Raw genomic sequence first — 23,415 nt, 5'->3', positions numbered from 1 at the left:
GCGTGACTGACAACCACTTCCGTTCTACCTTAGAAAGAGCGAGTATCTCTTGGATTTCTTAATCAGAATCTTCGTGGTATAAGCTAGAATTGATGGCGGCATTCATGAGAATCCGGAAAGTCTAAACCTTGTCTGTGGTATTCAAAGTAGGATTCGAGGATTGAATGACTGTGACGAGCTTCAAACTCGCGATTGTTAGGCGTGATGACAAACGCCAAAGAATCAATGGATTCTATTCCGACATGATCGAGAACCGACAGATGATTAGCCGTGTTGTGACAAGAGCATTTGAACCTTTTTCACTGAGAGGATGGGATATAGCCATTGACAACGGTGATGCCCTACATGCAGCTTGCCATGGAAAAGAGTAAGAAGGATTGAAAGTAAGAAAGCAGTATGTTGCAGAGATCCAACAGGGACAAAGCATCTCCATACACTTGTCTGAAATTCTCACCAATGATTTACATAAGTATTTCTATCTTTATTTTCTGTTTATATATGATTATTATTCGAAAACTCCATAACCATTTATTATTCGCCTAACTGAGATTTACAAGATGACCATAGCTTGCTTCATACCAACAATCTCTGTGGGATCGACCCTTACTCACGTAAGGTTTATTACTTGGACGACCCAGTGCACTTGCTGGTTAGTTGTGCAAAGTTGTGAAGAAAGTGCTGAGTTATAAACGCGCATACCAAGCTGATCGCCATTGTTAGAAATCATAATTTCGTGCACCAGTCTTCCTTTGCTTCGCTAGCGTTAGTGGCGTTCACCTTTTCCACTAACGTTGGCGTCTCCCTTTCCTTCCACGTTAGTTCCCACGTTAATGTAACTAACGTGGAAGCTAACGTGGGTCTTCTTGCTTCACAAACGTTAGTGGCACTCACTTTTTCCACTAACGTTGGCATTTCCCTTTCCTTCCACGTTAGATCCCACGTTAATGTAACTAACGTGGAAGCTAATGTGGGTCTTCTTGGCCTTCGCTAGCATTATTGGCACTCACTTTTGCCATTAACGCTGCTCCTTCTTCAAAGTTGATGCCATTAACGTTCCCACTAATGTTCCAATTTTCCTTCCTTCCACGTTAGTGGTCACGTTAATTAGATTAACGTAGCCACTAACGTGGCTCTTCTCTGCTTTTTTTTTTGCCTGAAATCAAACAAACAAAGTGCATCAAGGTAACATACAAGATGATCTTTATATGCTAAGTGTGCTAATAATACTCAAAATCAAAACTTCACTTAGGGTGATCTATTTTATCATATTTACCTTGTATATTAGCTAAAAGTCACCTATGCTTGAGATTTTGTTTCATGCAAAGATTTTTCATGCTATTACTCATATTTTGGCAAAATTTGTATGAAAACTAAACAGAAATCTATTGAAATGACTACTAAAAGTACGCAATGATGAACGCGCATCATCCGTCAATCTCAAAAGAATAAATTCCCGAATAGACATCCAATTTGAACCTAGAGGTCCTCAAAAATGGCCTCCTAAGTAAGATAGACGATGTCTTTTCAGATTCACTAGGAGGCATCTTAAGGATATGAAAATCAATTGGAAATACCAAACCCTTTATGTTTACCAACACATCTTCCGCAATTCACGTCACAGTGATTATGCTCTTGTCCGCCAAGATAAACCTAGCCGCCGACCGCTTCAACGGTGGGAGCTTCAATACATGATAAATGGAAAGAGGCATAATACTAACACATGCACCAAGATCACACATACAATCAATGAATTGGACACCATCTATGGTACAAGTGACTAAGCAAGGGCCCAAATCACCACACTTTTCCAGTATTGCTCGCATTAAAGCCGAAATAGAGCTCCCCAATGGAATAGTTTCTAACTCATGAATTCTTTCTTTGTTCATGCATAAGTCTTTAAGAAACTTGGCATATTAAGGTGCTTGATGGATAGCATCAAAGAGAGGGATAGTTACCTCAACTTTCTTGAACATCTCCACTATTTTGAAGTCAAGCTCTACACGCTTCTTGGTCTTCCTTGCCAATGTGGGAAATGGTATTTGTTGAGCAACTTCCTCCAAGACATTCTCATCTTTAGAGACTTCACTCCTTGGTTGAGGGACTTCATCTTCAACTAGCTCATTTGCCTCATCCTCCTCTTCAATTTCTTCTTCCCCACCACCTTTTCATCTTGAGTGACTATCATTGGGCTCGATGTGTTCGGACTCCTCTCTTGCAATTTGGTTCCAGACCTCAAGGTAATGGCATTGATGCTACCCTTGAGGTTTGGTAGAGGTTGGGAGGGCATGGCATTAGAACTTGAAGCTTGAGGAGTGGAGGTAGAAGGTGGTTCCATGCAGCTATGAGAGTTTGGAGGGTAGAAGTATGACCGGTAAGACTAGATGTAAGTGTAGTTTGGAGTTCTTTTTGTCCTTGGAGAATGGAACAGAGTGTTTTATCTTGATTGGAGGAAGGGGAAGGGTAGGTGATTTGAGGGGCTTGTGGTTGGTTGGTGATGAGCGGATAATTTGTACGCTTTTTGGCATTGTTTTTAGTATGTTTTTAATAGTTTTAGTTGAGTTCTTAGTATATTTTTATTAGTTTTTAGTTAAAATTCACTTTTCTGGACTTTACTATGAGTTTGTGTGTTTTTCTGTGATTTCAGGTATTTTCTGGCTGAAATTGAAGGTTCTGAGCAAAAATCTGATTCAAAGACTGAAAAGGACTGCAGATGCTATTGGATTCTGACCTCCCTGCACTCGAAGTGGATTTTCTGGAGCTACAGAAGCCCAATTGGCGCGCTCTCAATGGCGTTGGAAAGTAGACATCCTGGGCTTTCCAGCAATATATGATAGTCCATACTTTGCCCAAGATTTGATGGCCCAAACCGGCGTTCAAAGTCACCCTCAGAAATCCCAGCGTTAAACGCCGGAACTGGCACCAAAATGGGAGTTAAACGCCCAAACTGGCATAAAAGCTGGCGTTTAACTCCAAGAAGAGTCTCTACACGAAAATGCTTCAATGCTCAGCCCAAGCACACACCAAGTGGGCCCGGAAGTGGATTTTTATGTCATTTACTCATCTTTGTACACCTTAGGCTACTAGTTTTCTATAAGTAGGACCTTTTACTATTGTATCTTCATCTTTTGATCTTTGGAACCTTTTTCTTTAGATCTTTTGATCACTTTGGGAGGCTGGCCATTCGGCCATGCCTAGACCTTGTTCTTATGTATTTTCAACGGTGGAGTTTCTACACACCATAGATTAAGGTGTGGAGCTCTGCTGTACCTCGAGTATTAATGCAATTACTATTGTTCTTCTATTCAATTCCGCTTGTTCTTTGTCCAAGATATTCATTTGCACTCAAGAACTTGATGAATGTGATGATTATGTGACGCTCATCATCATTCTCACTTATGAACAGAGTGACTGACAACCACTTCTGTTCTACAAGCAAACAAGGCTCTAGTGTTTATCTCTTGGATTCCTGATTGCACGATGCATGGTTGATCGCCTGACAACCGAGTGCTCGCCTGACAAACGAGCCAGCCATTCCGTGAGATCAGAGTCTTCGTGGTATAGGCAAGAACTGATGGCGGCATTCAAGAGAATCCGGAAGGTCTAGCCTTGTCTGTGGTATTCTGAGTAGGATTCAATGATTGAATGACTGTGACGTGCTTCAAACTCCTGAAGGCGGGGCGTTAGTGACAGACGCAAAAGAATCACTGGATTCTATTCCGGCCTGAACGAGAACCGACAGATGGATAGCCATGCCGTGACAGGGTGCGTTGAACATTTCCACTGAGAGGATGGGAGGTAGCCACTGACAACGGTGAAACCCTTGCATAAGCTTGCCATGGAAAGGAGTAAGAAGGATTGGATGAAGACAGTAGGAAAGCAGAGAGACGGAAGGGAAGGCATCTTCATACGCTTATCTGAAGCTCTCACCAATGATATACATAAGTATCTCTATCTTTATCTTTATGTTTTATTCATCATCTATACCCATTTGAGTCTGCCTGACTAAGATTTACAAGGTGACCATAGCTTGCTTCATAGCAACAATCTCCGTGGGATCGACCCTTACTCGCGTAAGGTTTATTACTTGGACGACCCAGTGCACTTGCTGGTTAGTTGTGCGAAGTTGTGTTTATGCCATGGTATTGAGCACCAAGTCTTTGGAGCCATTACCGGGGATTATGAGAGTTGTGAAAAGTATTGTTCACAATTTCGCGCACCAAGTTTTTGGCGCCGTTGCCGGGGATTGTTTCGTGTATGGACAACTGACGGTTCATCTTGTTGCTTAGATTAGGCATTTTTCTTCAGAATTCTTAAAAATGAGTTCTAGAGTTTCATGGTGATTTGTTGAAATCTGGCTGGCTGAGAAGCCATGTCTAATCTTATTGGACCGAGGTTTCAACTGATCATCACAATAGCTTGTTGATTTCCATCAATCTTGCTATTGGAGCAGTGATCTGCTAAGGCTTGGCTGGCCATTGGCCATGTCTAGTGTTTTAGACCGAAGCTTTCTTTGAAAGCTTGGCTGGCTGTGAAGCCATGTCTAATTCCTGGACCGAAGTCTTAGACTAACATTGCAATGATTCCTGGAAATTCAAATTGAGAATTCTGAAACCTTCATTTTCTATTTTCATATGAATTTCGAAAAAAAAAAACACAAAAAAATTACAAAATCATAAAAACCAAAAAGATTTTATGTTTCTTGTTTGAGTCTAGTGTCTAATTTTAAGTTTGGTGTCTTGCATGCCTTGTTTATTTGATCTTGGCTCTATTTTCAAGTCAATAGTACAGGGAACTGAAGATTCAGAACATGCAGCAGAGGAATTACACAGAAAAAGCTGGGCGTTCAAAACACCCAGTGAAGAAGGACAGACTGGCGTTTAAACGCCAGCCAGGGTACCTGGTTGGGCGTTTAACGCCCAAAAAGGTAGCATTTTGGGCGTTAAATGCCAGAATGGATACCATTCTGGGCGCTTAACGCCAGGATGGCACAAGGGGGAAGATTTTGTTTTTCAAACCAATTTTTTTTCAAGTTTTCAAAGTTTTTCAAAATCAAATCTTTTTCAAATCAAATCTTTTCAATCAAATGTTTTCAAAATCAATTTCTTTCCTTTTTCAAAGATACTTACTAATAATTAATGATTTGATTGAACATTTCAAGTATGTTGCCTTTTCTACTAAGAAAGGTTTAATGTTTGAATCATATCTTTTCTTGTTAGGCAAGTCATTAATTTTTAAAATCATATCTTTTCAAATTGTTTTCAAATCATATCTTTTAAAATTGTTTTCAAATCATATCTTTTCAATCATATCTTTTTAATCACATCTTTTTCAAAATAGTTTTCAATCAGATCTTTTTAATTTCTAATTTCAAATTCTTTTTCAAAAAAAAAAACACTTGATTTCCCTCCCACTTCTAGTTTTCGAAAATCAATTAAAGTTTTTCAAAATGTTTTCAAAATCTTTCACTTAATTTTCAAAAATTTCTTCCTCTCTTCTCACATCCTTCTATTATTGGAGTACCACTCCTTCTCATGCACAATTCGAACTCCATCTAATTAAGTTCGAATTCTTCTCCTTCTGTCTTCTATTTTTCTTTTCCTCTGACACCTCAAGGAATCTCTATACTGTGACATAGAGGATTCCATATTTTCTTGTTTTCTTCTCTTTCATATGAGCAGGAACAAAGACAAAGGCATTCTTGTTGAAGCTGACCCTGAACCTGAAAGGACCTTGAAACGAAAGCTAAGAGAAGCTAAGGCACAACTCTTTGTAGAGGACCTAAACGAATTCTTCAAGGAAGAAGAACACATGGCAGCCGAAAACAACAACAATGCCAACAATGCAAGGAAGGTGCTGGGTGACTTTACTGCACCTACTCCCGACTTCTATGGAAGAAGCATCTCTATCCCTGCCATTGGAGCAAACAACTTTGAGCTTAAGCCTCAATTAGTTTCTCTAATGCAACAGAATTGCAAATTCCATGGACTTCCATTGGAAGATCCTCATCAGTTCTTAGCTGAATTCTTGCAAATCTGTGACACTGTCAAGACTAATGGGGTAGACCCTGAAGTCTATAGACTTATGCTATTCCCTTTTGCTGTAAGAGACAGAGCTAGGACATGGTTGGACTCACAACCTAAAGAAAGCCTGGACTCTTGGGAAAAGCTAGTCAATGCCTTCTTGGCAAAGTTCTTTCCACCTCAAAAATTGAGTAAGCTTAGAGTGGAAGTCCAAACCTTCAGACAGAAGGATGGTGAATCCCTCTATGAAGCTTGGGAAAGATACAAGCAATTGATCAGAAAATGTCCTTCTGACATGCTTTCTAAATGGAGCATCATAGGTATTTTCTATGATGGTCTCTCTGAACTATCCAAGATGTCTTTGGATAGCTCTGCTGGAGGATCTCTTCATCTGAAGAAGACGCCTGCAGAAGCTCAAGAACTAATTGAAATGGTTGCAAATAACCAATTCATGTACACTTCTGAAAGAAATCCTGTGAACAATGGGACTAGTCAGAAGAAAGGAGTTCTTGAGATTGACACTCTGAATGCCATACTGGCTCAGAACAAGATATTGACTCAACAAGTCAATTTGATTTCTCAAAGTCTGTCTGGAATGCAAAATGCACCAAGCAGTACTAAGGATGCTTCATCTGAAGAAGAAGCTTATGATCCTGAGAACCCTTCAATGGAAGAGGTGAATTACCTAGGAGAACCCTATGGAAACACCTATAATTCTTCATGGAGAAATCACCCAAATTTCTCATGGAAGAATCAAGAGAGACCTCAACAAGGTTTCAACAACAATGGTGGAAGAAACAGGTTTAGCAATGGCAAGCCTTTTCCATCATCTTCTCAGCAACAGACAGAGAATTCTAAGCAGAACCCTTCTGACTTAGCAACCATGGTCTCTGATCTAATCAAAACCACTCAAAGTTTCATGACTGAAACAAGGTCCTCCATTAGAAATTTGGAGGCACAAGTGGGACAGCTGAGCAAGAAAATTACTGAACTCCCTCCAAGTACTCTTCCAAGCAATACAGAAGAAAATCCAAAAGGAGAGTGCAAGGCCATCAACATGGCCGAATTTGGAGAGGAAGGAGAGGAAGTGAACGCCACTGAGGAAGACCTCAATGGGCGTGCACTGACCTCCAATGAGTTCCCCAATGAGGAACCATGGGAATCTGAGGCTCAACATGAGACCATAGAGATTCCATTGGACTTACTTCTGCCATTCATGAGCTCTGATGAGTATTCTTCCTCTGAAGAGGATGAGTATGTCACTGAAGAGCAAGTTGCTAAATACCTTGGAGCAATCATGAAGCTGAATGACAAGTTATTTGGAAATGAGACTTGGGAGGATGAACCTCCTTTGCTCACCAAAGAACTGGATGACTTGTCTAGGCAGAAATTACCTCAAAAGAGACAAGATCCTGGGAAGTTTTCCATACCTTGTACCATAGGCACCATGACCTTCAAGAAGGCTCTGTGTGACTTAGGGTCAAGTGTAAACCTCATGCCTCTCTCTGTAATGGAGAAGCTAGGGATCTTTGAGGTGCAAGCTGCAAAAATCTCACTAGAGATGGCAGACAACTCAAGAAAACAAGCTTATGGACTTGTAGAGGATGTTTTGGTGAAAATTGAAGACCATTACATCCATGTTGATTTCATAGTCCTAGAGACTGGGAAGTGCATGGATGAAAACATCATCCTTGGCAGACCCTTCCTAGCCACAGCAAAGGCTGTAATTGATGTTGATAGAGGTGAACTGTTCATTCAAGTGAATGAAGGATCCTTTGTGTTTAAGGCTCAAGGATATCCCTCTGTCACCATGGAGAGGAAGCATGAAGAGCTTCTCTCAAATCAGAGTCAAACAGAGCCCCCACAGTCAAACTCTAAGTTTGGTGTTGGGAGGCCACAACCAAACTCTAAGTTTGGTGTTGAACCCCCACATTCAAACTCTAAGTTTGGTGTTGGGAGGTCCCAACATTTGCTCTGAGTATCTGTGAGGCTCCATGAGAGCCCTCTGTCAAGCTACTGACATTAAAGAAACGCTTGTTGGGAGGCAACCCAATGTTATATTTTATCTATTTTCTTTTGTTATTTTATTTTATTTTGTAGGTTGATGATCATAAGAAGTCACAAAATCAATTGAAAAAGCAAAAACAGAATGAAAAACAGGAAGAAAAATAGCACACCCTGGAGGAAGATGTTGCTGGCGTTTAAACGCCAGTGAGGTTAGCAGTTGGGCGTTTAACGCCCAGTCTGGCACCATTCTGGGCGTTTAACGCCAGAAAGGGGCACCAGACTGGCGTTAAACGCCAGGAAAGGGCAAGAACCTGGCGTTAAACGCCAGGAATGGGCACCAGCCCAGCGTTTAACGCCAGAATTGGCTCAAAACGTGATTTTGAATGCCATTTGGTGCAGGGATGACTTTTCCTTGACACCACAGGATCTGTGGACCCCAAAGGATCCCCACCAACCCCACCACTCTCTCTCTCTTCTTCACCCATTCACCAATCACCTCAACACCTCTTCCCCAAAAACCATTCACCTATCAAATCCCATCTTTCTCTTCACCACTCACATCCATCCTTCATAAAACCCCACCTACCTCACCATTCAAATTCAAACCACTTTCCCTCCCAAACCCACCCATACATGACCGAACCATGAGCCCCCTCTCTCCTATATATACCCTTCTTCACCCCTTCATTTTCACACAACCTAAACACCACTTCTCCCCCTCTTTGGCCGAACACAAAGCCACTCCCTTCCTCCTCATTTCTTCTTCTTCTACTCTCTTCTTTCTTCTTTTGCTCGAGGACGAGCAAACCTTTTAAGTTTAGTGTGGTAAAAGCGTTGCTTTTTTGTTTTTCCATAACCATTTATGGCATCTAAGGCCGGAGAAACCTCTAGAAAGAGGAAAGGGAAGGCAAAAGCTTCCACCTCCGAGTCATGGGAGATGGAGAGATTCATCTCAAGGGTGCATCAAGACCACTTCTATGAAGTTGTGGCCATGAAGAAGGGTCAACTTTGATCAAAGGTTGGACCAAGTCCTCACAGTCATATGTGAAGAGGGCGCCCAATGGAAGAGAGATTCAAGAGGGAAGCCGGTTCAATTGAGAAGGCATGACCTCAAACCCGTGGCTAGAGGATGGTTGGAGTTTATCCGACGCTCAATCATTCCCACTAGCAACCGGTCCGAAGTTACTCTAGATCGGGCCATCATGATTCATAGCATCATGATTGGAGAAGAAGTGGAAGTTCATGAGGTTATAGCCCAAGAACTCTATAGGGTGGCGGACAAGTCCCCTACCTTAGCAAGGTTAGCCTTTCCTCACCTCATTTGTCACCTCTGTTATTCAGTGGGAGTTGACATAGAGGGAGACATCCCCATTGATGATGACAAGCCCATCACTAAGAAAAGGATGGAGCAAACAAGAGACCCCTCTCATTATGAGATCCCTGAGATACCTCAAGGGATGCACTTTCCTCCACAAAACTATTGGGAGCAAATTAACACCTCCCTAGGAGAGTTGAGTTCCAACATGGGACAACTAAGGGTGGAGCATCAAGAACACTCCATTCTCCTCCATGAAATTAGAGAAGATCAAAGAATCATGAGAGAGGAGCAACAAAGACAAGGAAGAGGCATTGAGGAGCTCAAGCACTCCATAAGACCTTCAAGAGGAAGAACAAGCTGCCATCACTAAGGTGGACCCGTTCTTTAATCTCCTTGTTCTTTATTTTTCTGTTCTTCGAATTTTAGTGCTTATGTTTGTCCATGTTTGTGTCTTGTGATCATTAGTATCTAAGTGTCTATGCCTTAAAGTTATGAATGTCCTATGAATCCATCACCTTTCTTAAATAAAAAATTGTTCTTAATCGAAAAAGATAAGAATTTCATGAATTTTGAATTTTATAACAGTTTAATTATTTTGATGTGGTGGCAACACTTTTGTTCTTTGAATGTATGCTTGAACAGTGCATATGTCTTTTGAATTTGTGGTTCATGAATACTGGCTCTTGAAAGAATGATGAAAAAGGAGACATGTTACTGAGGATCTGAAAAATCATAAAAATGATTCTTGAAGCAAGAAAAAGCAGTGAATACAAAAAAAAAACGAAAAAAAGAAAGAGAAAAAGAAAGAAAAAGAAAAGAATAAAGTTGTGATCCAAGGCAATAAGAGTGTGCTTAAGAACCCTGGATACCTCTAATTGGGGACTTTAGCAAAGCTGAGTCACAATCTAAAAAGGTTCACCCAATTATGTGTCTGTGGCATGTATGTATCCGGTGGTAATACTGGAAGACAGAGTGCTTTGGGCCATGGCCAAGACTCATAAAGTAGCTGTGATTCAAGAATCATCATACTTAACTAGGAGAATCAATAACACTATCTGGATTCTGAGTTCCTAAAGAAGCCAATCATTCTGAATTCCAAAGGATAGAGTGAGATGCCAAAACTATTCAGAGGCAAAAAGCTAAAAGCCCCGCTCATCTAATTAATACTGATCTTCATAGATGTTTTTGGAGTTCATTGCTGTTCCGAGGGTTACCTGAAACGTGTAGCTCGGTCGTCTGGCAAGACCCGAGGTAGGGGTTCCGTGACCCGAGCTTGGTGTGCTGAGCGGCTGGGGGTTGTACCTGCAATGACACTCCGATGCTTAAGTTAGCATGGGTCCAAGCAGATATTGAGTAGAATTAGAGTATGAGTTATACCTGGGTGCTCCAGTGTATTTATAGTGGTTGGTCGTGATCTTCCCTGGATAAGATATTCTTATCTTATCTTATCTTTGGGAGTCTTATCTCTATCTTTTGTGGAACCGCCTTTCCTAGGCCTTTTTCGGCCTTTAGGTTTTGGGCTTCGTTCCTTTTGATGGGCCTTCTTCTTTATTTGTCCGAGGTCCGACCTTAGGCGTGGGCCTTTGGGACGAGGTCGGACCTTCTGCGAACTTCCCGAGTTTGGAGAGCTCGGTCAGGGTATGAACAGTGCCCCTGTCCGAGTTCGTCCTTTTGAGAGGTCGAGCTCGGGCATAGTCGTCTTTTCAAAATTTTGAAAATGGCCGTTTCAGCATTTATTGCTTTTTACCGTTTCTCCTCGATTTCCGTTCGGGCTCTGTGAAGGCATTATTTATTTGCCCCTTTCCTCATTTTCTTTGTTTATTCTGTTCCCTTTCCCTTTTTCTGGGTTTTTCGCCACCTCTCTTTCGAGCATCTTCCTTCTTTCTCTCTGTTCTTCTTCTCCGATTCTTTCTGTGCGTTGTTTTTCGGGGTTTCCTCTGCGCCGCTGTTTTCGTTCTTCTTGCATCGGAGCTCGTCGTCTTCTTCCTTTCTTCCAGGTTTGTTTCTCGTCTTTACTTTCGCTGTGCACATATGCTTTTGTTTCTTTTTCTTCTATGCTGGGGTTGCCCCGAAAAGAGGCGCCGCCATTGTTTTAGTTGTTTGTATGTGGGGGGGGCTCTTTTCTCTTGGTACTTTATTTTCGGGTTACTGCATTTTTTCTTCTAAAAGAACTTTTGTTTTCTTGCTTCTGCTGAATGGGTTTTTTGCTGTCTGCCTATTATGTGATTTTTGGCTTGCTGTTGTATTCTTCTTTGTAGGCAAGATTTTTATGTCTCGAAAGGTGTTTCAAGCAATGTCGACCAAGATTCCGAGTGGTCTTGGTTGGGTAGATCCTGTTCCTCTAAGGGTCCCTTCTGTTGTAGATTCTGAGTATCTAGTTAGGTTCCGTAGGGAGTGTAGTATTTGTGAGAACAGGGAGTCTGAGCGGGATTATGAGCTAGTAGCCCCGGAGTCCGAGGAGAGAGTGTGCTTCCCGCCTTTAGAAAGTTCCGAGAAGCTATTCTTTTATGCTTACGATTGTTTTTTCTCTAAGCTGGGTGTACGACTTCCTTTTACCGACTTGGAGTCCGAGGTCCTTTGGTCTTGTAACCTTGCCCCTACGCAACTCCATCCAAATTCTTGGGCGTTTTTAAAGCTGTTTCAACTTTTGTGTCAGTTTTTGGGCGTCTCCCCTTCTGTTTCTCTTTTTTCCTATCTGTTCGTGTTGACGAAGCCGGGGTCGGGTGCTGGGAAGGTGTCCTGGGTCTCTTTTAGGGCTAACCAGGGAAAGAAGTTTTGTACCTTGTATGATGAGTCGTTTCATGATTTCAAGAACTACTATTTCAAGGTCCGGGCTGCTGGAGATGTCCGACCTTTCTTTCTAGATGAGAGTGGGGAGCCTTCTTTTCCTCTTTGTTGGCAGGAGAATGTAGTGTCGGTTAAGTATACTTTTGAGAGTCTAGATGAGGTGGAGCAGGCTTTTGTGGGTGTGTTGAGCAGTTTATGGGGTCGGGCACCTCACTTGGATACGAAGAAAATGTTGGGAGATCCAAGCCTTCTCCGTTCCGAGTTAGGTAGTTCCCGACCTCTTTGAGATTTCATCTTAGTATTTTGGCTTCGTTTTGGAGGTTTTTCTGTTGTGATAATCCCTTTCTTTTGTTTCTGCAGAGATGTCTTCTCAGGCTGATTCCATGAAGTTCCTTCGTCGGTCGAAGAAGTCTGCGGCTGCTCGGAATATCGAGGCTGAGGCTTCTGCCCGATCTTCTCCGCAGAAGACTACCGTGGGTGTTCAGACTCGGTCGAAGACCATTCCGACTCCTCAGTTCCGAGCTATAACTCAAGATTCTCCGACCTCCGGACCCGGTCACCTTTCCCCGTCTTCGACCTCGGTCCTCCCCCCAAGAAACAGAAGACCTCTCAAGAGCTTGCCGGTTTCAATGATAAGGATTTTGACGCTCTTGGTTGGATTGAGCAGCACATTCTCCCCCAGACCTTTATTTCTACTGATGATGCGTCTATGGAGCATCACTTTCAGTATATGGCGCGGAGCTGTGTTCGGATGGCTAGTCTTCATGCCGCTATTGCTCGGGAGTTCAAGAAAGCTCCCCTTGGGGCGACCAGCTCCCGACTTGAGAAGGCACGGTCCGAGCTTGATAAGATTAGTCAACTGAAGGCTGCCAAGATTACTGAGCTGGAGGCCTCTTTGGAGGAAGAGAAAACTAGGGCCACCGCGGCTGTGGCGGCGGCGAAGACATCTGAGGAGATGGCGAGGGTGGCGACGGAGAACTATACTAAGCTGTATGCCGAGCTTGTGGAGACGAAGGAGAAGTTGCAGTCTGCTCGGGATGATGTTTACGAGCTGGAAGATAATGTGGCCAAGGGTATGGATGCTATGTTTGTGAATTTGAGGGATCAGGTCCGGGTTCTTGCTCCCGACCTGGATCTGAGCTTATTCAGTACGGAAAACATTGTTGTGGAGCGAAAGATTGTTCCTGCTCCTGCCGAGGATGAGGTTCCGGTGTCCGACCACAAGGCTCCGGTGTCCGACCCCGAGGTTCCGGTTGTGAACCCGACTTCACCTTTGGCTGAGGATAGATCTGGTGTGGAGGTTTCAAGCCGGGATGATGGTGCTGTCGATGCAGTCCCGATTTCGATGTTCCCTCCGCAGCCTTCTGTTTATGCGGAGACCGGAAAGGACCTTGATCCTCTGTGATCTTTTTAGTGGTTTGCCCGGCCTGTGGGCTTTTTGTTGGATGGCTTTTGTGAACACTTTTGGACACCTTTTGCTTTTATTTAGCCACTTGTGGTGACTTTATTATGCGGTGTTTGTGTTTTGACCTTTGGTTTCTGCCTTCGTGTTTTTTAGTTGTTTTTCGAATAACAACTTTTTAGCTAGCGTTTTGTCTTTATGTTTCCGCTTTCGTGCTTTTTAGTTGTTTTTCGGATAACAACTTTTTAGCTAGCGTTTTGACTTTATGTTTCCGCTTCCGTGCTTTTTAGTTGTTTTTCGGATAACAACTTTTTAGCTAGCGTTTTGACTTTATGTTTCCGCTTCCGTGCTTTTTAGTTGTTTTTCGGATTACAACTTTTTAGCTAGCGTTTTGACTTTATGTCTCCGCTTTCGTGCTTTTTAGTTGTTTTTCGGATAACAACTTTTTAGCTAGCGTTTTGACTTTATGTCTCCGCTTTCGTGCTTTTTAGTTGTTTTTCGGATAACAACTTTTTAGCTAGCGTTTTGACTTTATGTCTCCGCTTTCGTGCTTTTTAGTTGTTTTTCGGATAACAACTTTTTAGCTAGCGTTTTGAAACTTCTTTCGATTTCGTTCTTTTCGCTTTGTACTTTTTAGTTGCTTTTTGTAAAGCAACTTTTTAGTAAGCGTTTTTCGAAATCCTGGTTCTTGCCGTTTTAAGGCTTCTTTCTCGGGCCGAGCTTTTTCTCGGACATCGGTGCTCGAGTACCTCCTTTTTGTTAGGTCCGACTTTGTCGTTGGTCGGTTCTTTTGAGTTATTTCTGTAATCTCTTTTTATTTGGCTTTTTGAGCCATTTTAGAGTTACTTTATAACTTTTCCCTTTGTTGGGTCCGACTTCGTCGTTTGGTCGGCCTTTTTAAGTTATTTTTGTAACCTCTTTTTTATTTGGCTTTTCGAGCCATTTCAGAGTTACTTTATAACTTCTCACATTAACTTGAACCTCGTCGCTTTATCTTTGCCGACCTTGTATGGTCTCTTGGCAAATGATTTTTTGCGTTTTGCCGAGCATAAATTAATGCGCCTTGGTGGGGTACTTTCTAGGATTTGCTTCATCATGAGGAAGAGAAAATAGAGAAATTTGATTAGTATTAAAAAGAAAGAATATTTACAAAGTGTTTACCTTTTAGGTTGGGTATCCTACTTAACCGGGTGTCTCATTAAAAAACCCTTGTAGGGAAAAAGAGTACACCTCGGGTTAAGTTTTTCTAGCTGTAGTACCGTCTTAGATTACAGGCGTGCCAGGTCCTGGGCAGCTCATTGCCTTCTAGGTCGGATATTTTGTAGTAGCCTGTCCCTAAGACTTCTGTTACCTTGTAGGGCCCTTTCCAATTTGCGGCTAGCTTTCCTTCTCCCGACTTTTGTGTTCCGATGTCATTTCGGATTAGAATCAGGTCGTGACTGGAGAAGCTTCGCTTTATTACCTTTTGATTGTATCTGAGGGCCGTTCGCCGTTTTAAGGCTTCTTCTCGGATTCGGGCTCTTTCTCGGACCTCGGAGAGGAGGTCGAGTTCTTCCCTTTGTGCCTGTGGGTTGCCTCTTTCGTTGTAGAAGATGACTCTGGGCGACCCTTCATTTATTTCGATAGGAATCATTGCCTCCATCCCGTAAGCTAGCCGGAATGGGGATTCTCCCGTTGTAGAGTGCGGGGTTGTCCGATATGCCCATAGTACCTGGGGGAGTTCGTCGGCCCACGCCCCTTTGGCCTCTTGGAGTCTTCGCTTTAACCCAGCCAAGATGACTTTATTTGCAGCCTCTGCTTGTCCATTGCCTTGTGGGTGCTCGACCGATGTGAATTGCTGTTTGATTTTTAGTTCGGCCACCAAGTTCTGAAAACTTGTGTCCGTGAACTGTGTTCCATTGTCTGTTGTGATGGAGTAGGGGACTCCGAACCTCGCGACGATGTTTTTGTATAGGAATTTACGGCTTTTCTGAGCCGTAATAGTGGCTAAGGGTTCGGCTTCGATCCACTTTGTGAAGTAGTCGACCCCTACTATGAGGTATTTGACTTGCCCCGGTCCTTGTGGAAACGGGCCGAGTAGGTCGAGTCCCCATTTTGCGAAGGGCCATGGCGCAGTGATGCTGATAAGGTCTTCGGGCGGTGCCTTGTGAAAATTGGCGTGTTTTTGGCAGGGGGGCATATTTTCACAAACTCTGTCGCGTCTCTTTGTAAGGTCGGCCAGTAGAACCCGGCCCTGACTACTTTCTTGGATAGTGCCCGAGCTCCGAGATGGTTCCCACACATGCCTTCGTGGACTTCTTCGAGGACGCCCTTTGTTTCTGAGGTCGGAACGCACCTAAGGAGGGGGTTTGAGAATCCTCTTCTGTATAATACGTCGTGAATTAGCGTATAATTCTGGGCGTCCTTTGTAAGCCTTTTAGCTTCTTTTCTTTCTATGGGAAGAGTTCCTGACTTCAGGTAGTTGAGTATGGGGGTCATCCATCCTTGCTGTTGGTTGGATATATTTAACGTTTCTTCCTCTCTTAGCACGGAGGGAGATTGTAGGGTTTCTTGGAGAAGACTTCTGTTGTTGCCTCCGGGCTTGGTGCTAGCGAGCTTCGAGAGGGCGTCTGCCCGGGCATTTTGTTCCCGAGGTATGTGCTGGATTTGTATTTTCGGGAAGTGTCGTAATTGTGCCTGTGTTTGGTCCAGGTATTTTTTCATAGTAGGGTCTTTGGCCTGGTAACTTCCATTTACTTGTGATGTGACGACCTGGGAGTCGCTGAAGATCGTGATTCTCTGGGCTCCGACCTCTTCGGCTAGCTTTAGTCCTGCTAGTAGGGCCTCGTATTCGGCTTGGTTGTTTGAAGCCTGGAACTCGAATTTTAAGGATAGCTCTATCCGTGTTCCTTGGTCGCTTTCGAGTATAACACCGGCTCCGCTTCCTGTTTTGTTTGAGGACCCGTCGACATACAGATTCCACGAGAGTGGGGTTCCCGGGGTCTCAGTATATTCTGCGATGAAGTCGGCTAGATATTGAGATTTTATGGCAGTCCGGGCTTCATAGTGGAGGTCGAACTCGGACAGTTCCACCGCCCATTGTAGGATTCGTCCTGCCATGTCTGTTTTTTGTAGGATGTGTCTCATGGGTTGGTTCGTCCGGACTTTGATGGTGTGGGCTTGAAAGTAGGGACGGAGCCTCCGAGCCGTGAATACTAGGGCGTAGGCGAATTTCTCTATTTTCTGATAGTTTAATTCGGCCCCTTGTAGTGCCTTGCTTACGAAGTATATGGGGTGTTGTCCTTGGTCATTTTCTCGTATTAATGCTGAAGCAACTGCCCGATGTCCGACCGAGAGGTATAATACGAGCTCTTCCCCTTTTAAAGGTCGGGTTAGGATTGGTGGCTGCCCGAGGAATTCCTTGAATTCTTGGAAGGCTTTTTCGCACTCCGGGGTCCATGAGAAGGGTTTCCCTTTCTTTAGGAGTGAGTAGAGAGGTAGTGATTTTATCGCTGATCCTGCCAAGAATCTTGATAGGGCGGCTAGCCTTCCATTTAGTTGTTGTACTTCTTTGACACACGTCGGGCTCTTCATTTTGAGTATCGCTTGGCATTTGTCCGGGTTTGCTTCGATGCCTCTTTGAGTCAGCATGAAGCCTAAGAACTTTCCGGCTTCTGCGGCGAAGGTGCACTTGGTCGGGTTAAGTCTCATGTTGTGTTTCCTGAGGGTGCCGAAGACACTTGTGAGGTCGGGAACCAAGTTTCTGTCTTCTTGTGTCTTTACCAGCATATCGTCGACGTACACTTCTAGCTGTAGCCCGATGTGCTCTGAGAATACTTTGTTCATTAGCCTCTGGTAGGTTACCCCGGCGTTCTTCAGCCCGAAGGGCATTACTACGTAGCAGTAGTTTGCCCTTGGGGTTATGAACGAGGTCTTTTCTTGGTCGGGTCCGTACATCGGGATTTGATTGTATCCCGAGTATGCATCCATGAAGGAGAGATATCTGTAGCCTGAGGCTGCGTCGACTAAGGCGTCGATGTTTGGTAGTGGATATGGGTCTTTGGGGCAGGCTTTGTTGAGATCCGTGTAATCGACGCACATCCTCAATTTTCCGTTGGGCTTTTTTACCAGGACCACGTTTGCGAGCCATAGGGGATATTTTACTTCCCTAATGAATCCTGCATCTAGCAGTGCTTGTACCTGTTCTTCTATTGCCTGCATGCGCTCGGGTCCGAGCTTCCGGCGTCTCTGTTGGACGGGTCTGGATCCCGGGTATACTGATAGCTTATGGCACATCAGGTCGGGACTTATGCCTGGCATGTCGGAGGCCTTCCAGGCGAAGAGGTCGGAATTCTCCCTTAAGAGGGTTATGAGTTCCTCCTTTAGGCCTGCTTCGAGGTTTGCTCCAATGTTTGTTACTTTTTCAGGTGTGTTCCCGATTTGGATCCTTTCGGTTTCTCCCTCTGGTTGTGGCCGAAGGTCTTCTCGGGTTTGAACTCGCCCGAGTTCTATTGTGTTGACTTCTTTCCCTTTTAGGCTTAGACTTTCGTTGTAGCATCGCCGTGCTAATTTTTGGTCGCCTTTTAGGGTGGCGATTCCCTTTGCGGTAGGGAACTTCATACAGAGGTGTGGGGTTGAGACCACAGCTGCCAGTCTGTTTAGGGTTGGTCGCCCAATGAGGGCATTGTATGCTGAGGTAACGTCGACTATAATGTAGTCGATGCTTAACGTTTTAGATTGCTCGCCTCTTCCGAAGGTAGTGTGTAGCGAGATGTATCCTAAGGGGTGGATCGGGGTGTCCCCTAGCCCAAATAGGTCAGAGGGATAGGCCTTTAGCTCTTTTTCTTCAAGTCCGAGCTTGTCGAAGGCCGCTTTGAACAGGATATCTGCTGAGCTTCCTTGGTCAATCAGGGTTCGATGTAAGTTGGCGTTTGCTAGGATAATGGTGATCACCATAGGATCGTCGTGGCCGGGTATTATCCCCTGAGCATCTTCTTGGGTAAATGAGATGGTTGGCAGCTCGGGCAGGGGATTGTCTTCTCGGACATGATAGATCTCTTTGAGGTGTCTTTTTCGCGAGGATCTGGATGTTCCTCCGCCTGCAAAACCTCCGTTTATCATGTGTATGTGCCTTTCAGGGGTTCGCGGGGTCTGTTCGGCCCGATCCTCGTTATCTCCCCTCCTTCTCTTTTTGGTCTCTTCTCCTTTTTCCGCTATGTATCTGTCGAGTTTTCCTTCTCTGGCTAGCTTTTCTATAACATTCTTCAGGTCGTGGCAGTCATTAGTAGAATGACCGTAGAGCTTGTGGTATTCACAGTATTCGGACCGATCTCTCCCCGCTCTCTTGTGTTTTAAAGGTCGGGGCGGTGGGATTTTTTCGGTGTGGCATACTTCTCTGTAGACGTCTACCAGGGAAACTCGGAGGGGAGTGTAGCTATGGTACTTCCGTGGTTTGTCCGAGTTGGACTCTTCTTTCTTTTTCTGTTCTCGATCTCGGTCTCGGAGTGGGTAGGTTGATTCCTTCCTAGAAGAGTCTCTTAGCTGGGAGGTTTCCTCCATGTTGATATATTTTTCTGCCCGCTCTTGCACCTCGTATAAGGAGGTCGGGTATCGTTTGGATAGGGATTGGCTAAATGGTCCTTCTTTTAGGCCGTTTGCTAGTCCCATGATGGCTGCTTCAGTGGGCAAGTGTTGTATGTCCAGGCAGGCTTTGTTGAATCGCTCCATGTATTCTCGGAGAGTTTCTTGGTTACCCTGTTTGATCCTGAGTAGACTGGGGGCATGTTTTGCCTTGTCCTTTTGAATAGGGAACCTTGTTAGGAATTTTTTGGTTAGGTCCTCGAAGCTGGAGATTGATCCTGGTGGCAGGTTGTCGAACCACTTCATGGCCGACTTGGTGAGAGTGGTGGGGAAGGCTTTGCACCGAATCGCGTCGGAGGCGTCGACCAGGTACATTCTGCTTCGGAAGTTGCTGAGGTGGTGACTTGGGTCGGTGGTGCCGTCGTAGAGATCCATATCAGGTGGTTTGAAGTTTCGCGGTACCTTCTCCTTCATGATCTCTTGCGTGAAGGGATCATGGTTGTTTTCGGGGGTGGTGCCGCGTTCCGTCCGGTCTTTCAACTCGGCCTCTATCTTCCGCATCTTTTCTTCTAACTCTCTGTGCTTGCGAGCTTCCCTTCTCAAATCTTGTTCAGTTTCTTTCTGCTTTTTTATGTCCTCTTCGAGTTGTTTCAGTCGGTTTTGCTGTGCCCGTACTGCTTCTAGAATTTCTGAGCTCTCTTCTTTTTCGGGATTTTGTGGATTTTTGTTTGGAAGTGATGTCTTTGGGCGATTCTGTTTGTTTCCTCCTGGAGTGCGTGGTGATAGAGGGCTGTCCGGTCGTTCTCCGGTGTCAATTTCCTCTTCTTGTTCTGATGTAGCGTGGTTATTGTTGGGAGGGTCGTCCGCCATGGTAAAGGGATGACTTCCAGGGTCCCCGGCAACGGCGCCAATGTTCCGAGGGTTACCTGAAACGTGTAGCTCGGTCGTCTGGCAAGACCCGAGGTAGGGGTTCCGTGACCCGAGCTTGGTGTGCTGAGCGGCTGGGGGTTGTACCTGCAATGACACTCCGATGCTTAAGTTAGCATGGGTCCAAGCAGATATTGAGTAGAATTAGAGTATGAGTTATACCTGGGTGCTCCAGTGTATTTATAGTGGTTGGTCGTGATCTTCCCTGGATAAGATATTCTTATCTTATCTTATCTTTGGGAGTCTTATCTCTATCTTTTGTGGAACCGCCTTTCCTAGGCCTTTTTCGGCCTTTAGGTTTTGGGCTTCGTTCCTTTTGATGGGCCTTCTTATTTATTTGTCCGAGGTCCGACCTTAGGCGTGGGCCTTTGGGACGAGGTCGGACCTTCTGCGAACTTCCCGAGTTTGGAGAGCTCGGTCAGGGTATGAACAATTGCATATTCTCTTCTTTTTATCTTATTTGATCTTCAGTTGCTTGGGGACAAGCAACAATTTAAGTTTGGTGTTGTGATGAGCGGATAATTTGTACGCTTTTTGGCATTGTTTTTAGTATGTTTTTAATAGTTTTAGTTGAGTTCTTAGTATATTTTTATTAGTTTTTAGTTAAAATTCACTTTTCTGGACTTTACTATGAGTTTGTGTGTTTTTCTGTGATTTCAGGTATTTTCTGGCTGAAATTGAAGGTTCTGAGCAAAAATCTGATTCAGAGACTGAAAAGGACTGCAGATGCTATTGGATTCTGACCTCCCTGCACTCGAAGTGGATTTTCTGGAGCTACAGAGGCCCAATTGGCGCGCTCTCAACGGCGTTGGAAAGCAGACATCCTGGGCTTTCCAGAAATATATGATAGTCCATACTTTGCCCAAGATTTGATGGCCCAAACCGGCGTTCAAAGTCACCCTCAGAAATCCCAGCGTTAAACGCCGGAACTGGCACCAAAATGGGAGTGAAACGCCCAAACTGGCATAAAAGCTGGCATTTAACTCCAAGAAGAGTCTCTACACGAAAATGCTTCAATGCTCAGCCCAAGCACACACCAAGTGGGCCCGGAAGTGGATTTTTATGTCATTTACTCATCTTTGTACACCTTAGGCTACTAGTTTTCTATAAGTAGGAGCTTTTACTATTGTATCTTCATCTTCTGATCTTTGGAACCTTTTTCTTTAGATCTTTTGATCACTTTGGGAGGCTGGCCATTCGGCCATGCCTAGACCTTGTTCTTATGTATTTTCAACGGTGGAGTTTCTACACACCATAGATTAAGGTGTGGAGCTCTGCTGTACCTCGAGTATTAATGCAATTACTATTGTTCTTCTATTCAATTCCGCTTGTTCTTTGTCCAAGATATTCATTTGCACTCAAAAACTTGATGAATGTGATGATTATGTGACGCTCATCATCATTCTCACTTATGAACAGAGTGACTGACAACCACTTCTGTTCTACAAGCAAACAAGGCTCTAGTGTTTATCTCTTGGATTCCTGATTGCACGATGCATGGTTGATCGCCTGACAACCGAGTGCTCGCCTGACAAACGAGCCAGCCATTCCGTGAGATCAGAGTCTTCGTGGTATAGGCAAGAACTGATGGCGGCATTCAAGAGAATCCGGAAGGTCTAACCTTGTCTGTGGTATTCTGAGTAGGATTCAATGATTGAATGACTGTGACGTGCTTCAAACTCCTGAAGGCGGGGCGTTAGTGACAGACGCAAAAGAATCACTGGATTCTATTCCGGCCTGAACGAGAACCGACAGATGGATAGCCGTGCCGTGACAGGGTGCGTTGAACATTTCCACTGAGAGGATGGGAGGTAGCCACTGACAACGGTGAAACCCTTGCATAAGCTTGCCATGGAAAGGAGTAAGAAGGATTGGATGAAGACAGTAGGAAAGCAGAGAGACGGAAGGGAAGGCATCTTCATACGCTTATCTGAAGCTCTCACCAATGATATACATAAGTATCTCTATCTTTATCTTTATGTTTTATTCATCATCTATACCCATTTGAGTCTGCCTGACTAAGATTTACAAGGTGACCATAGCTTGCTTCATAGCAACAATCTCCGTGGGATCGACCCTTACTCGCGTAAGGTTTATTACTTGGACGACCCAGTGCACTTGCTGGTTAGTTGTGCGAAGTTGTGTTTATGCCATGGTATTGAGCACCAAGTCTTTGGAGCCATTACCGGGGATTATGAGAGTTGTGAAAAGTATTGTTCACAATTTCGCGCACCAGTTGGCTTGAGGTGCTTGCCTTTGATGAGGCGGTTGGTAGGTTTGGTAGTTTCTTCCTTGGTTTGGTTGTTGATATGGAGGGTTTTGTAAGTATCGGTTTTGTGGATTGTTGGTGTTCCACATTTGATTTCCTCCATTGTCCCTACCTCCTTTGTTATAATTGTCCTGCCATCCTTGGTTGGAGTTGTCTTGGAAACCATGATTATAGTTGTTACCCCCTTGATTGTAATTGCCTCCTTGTTGAGGATATCCTTTATTGTAGTTGCTTCCTTGTTGAGGATATCCTTGGATGGGACGGTTGTAGTAGGCATTAGTAGCCGTTATGATGTTGTCCTCTTGGAGGCTCGGACATTCATCTGTGTAATGGGAGTAGCAAGAGAAAATACCTCACACTCTTAGGGAAACCAATTGATGACTTTGTTGTTAATGAGGAGGTGGAGGTTGTTGTCGATGAAGTGGAGGTTGTTATTGATTTATTTGGAGTTGCTTTAGAATACTTGTCATCTTGCCCAAGGTTTTGGTAAGGGGGCGGTCTCACCACTAGAAGAAACTTCATTTATGGCTCTAGGATGATTGCTCCTTTCTCTAGCATGTAAGGTGGACTCGGCCAAATCGGTGATCAATTGCCATGCCTCTTTCGCCTTTCTATATTTTGTCAAGGAACCATTGCTTAAAGCATCTAGGAGGATCTTGTCTTACGGTTTCATTCCTTGGCAAAAATAGCTAATCAACACTAGAGTGTCAATCATATGGTTAGGGCATGAGTCAAGAAGCTTTTGGAACCGTTCCCAATACTCGTATAGAGTTTCCAATTCACCTTGGACAATGCCTGAAATTTCTTTTCACAACTTATCGGTCAATGCCGCAGGACAGAATTTGTCTAAGAACTCCCTTCTAAGCAAGTCCCAATCACTAACAATCTCATTGGGCAAAGAATAAAACCACTCCTTAGCTCTCCCTTCAAGAGAGAAAGGAAAAGCATATAACCAAACTGCAACTTCACTAGAGCATTCTTCCCTAGTAGTAGAACATACACCTTGGAAGTCCCTAAGGTGTCTAATAGGATATTTAGCAGGAAGTCCTTGGTACTTGGGAAGAAGATTGATCAAAGCGATTTTGAGCTCAAAATTAGCATTCAAGTCCGGATGACACACTTGAGT

The 23,415-nt window shown here is 44.1% G+C and overlaps 1 non-coding gene across 1 annotated transcript; it reads right to left on the bottom strand.

Annotated features, from left to right (window-relative positions):
* Window positions 1-6,213: 6,213 nt before the first annotated feature.
* On the bottom strand, window positions 6,214-6,321 carry LOC130950412 (small nucleolar RNA R71). Its single transcript, XR_009073572.1, has one exon. It is a non-coding gene; the product is annotated as a small nucleolar RNA R71 (small nucleolar RNA).
* Between the last annotated feature and the right edge of the window lie 17,094 nt (window positions 6,322-23,415).

This window comes from Arachis stenosperma, chromosome 1 (genome assembly GCF_014773155.1).
Source record: "Arachis stenosperma cultivar V10309 chromosome 1, arast.V10309.gnm1.PFL2, whole genome shotgun sequence".
NCBI classification, from domain to species: domain Eukaryota; kingdom Viridiplantae; phylum Streptophyta; class Magnoliopsida; order Fabales; family Fabaceae; genus Arachis; species Arachis stenosperma.
The sequence above is the reverse complement of the archived record's forward strand: the minus strand, read 5'-3'. Positions and strand labels throughout refer to the sequence as shown.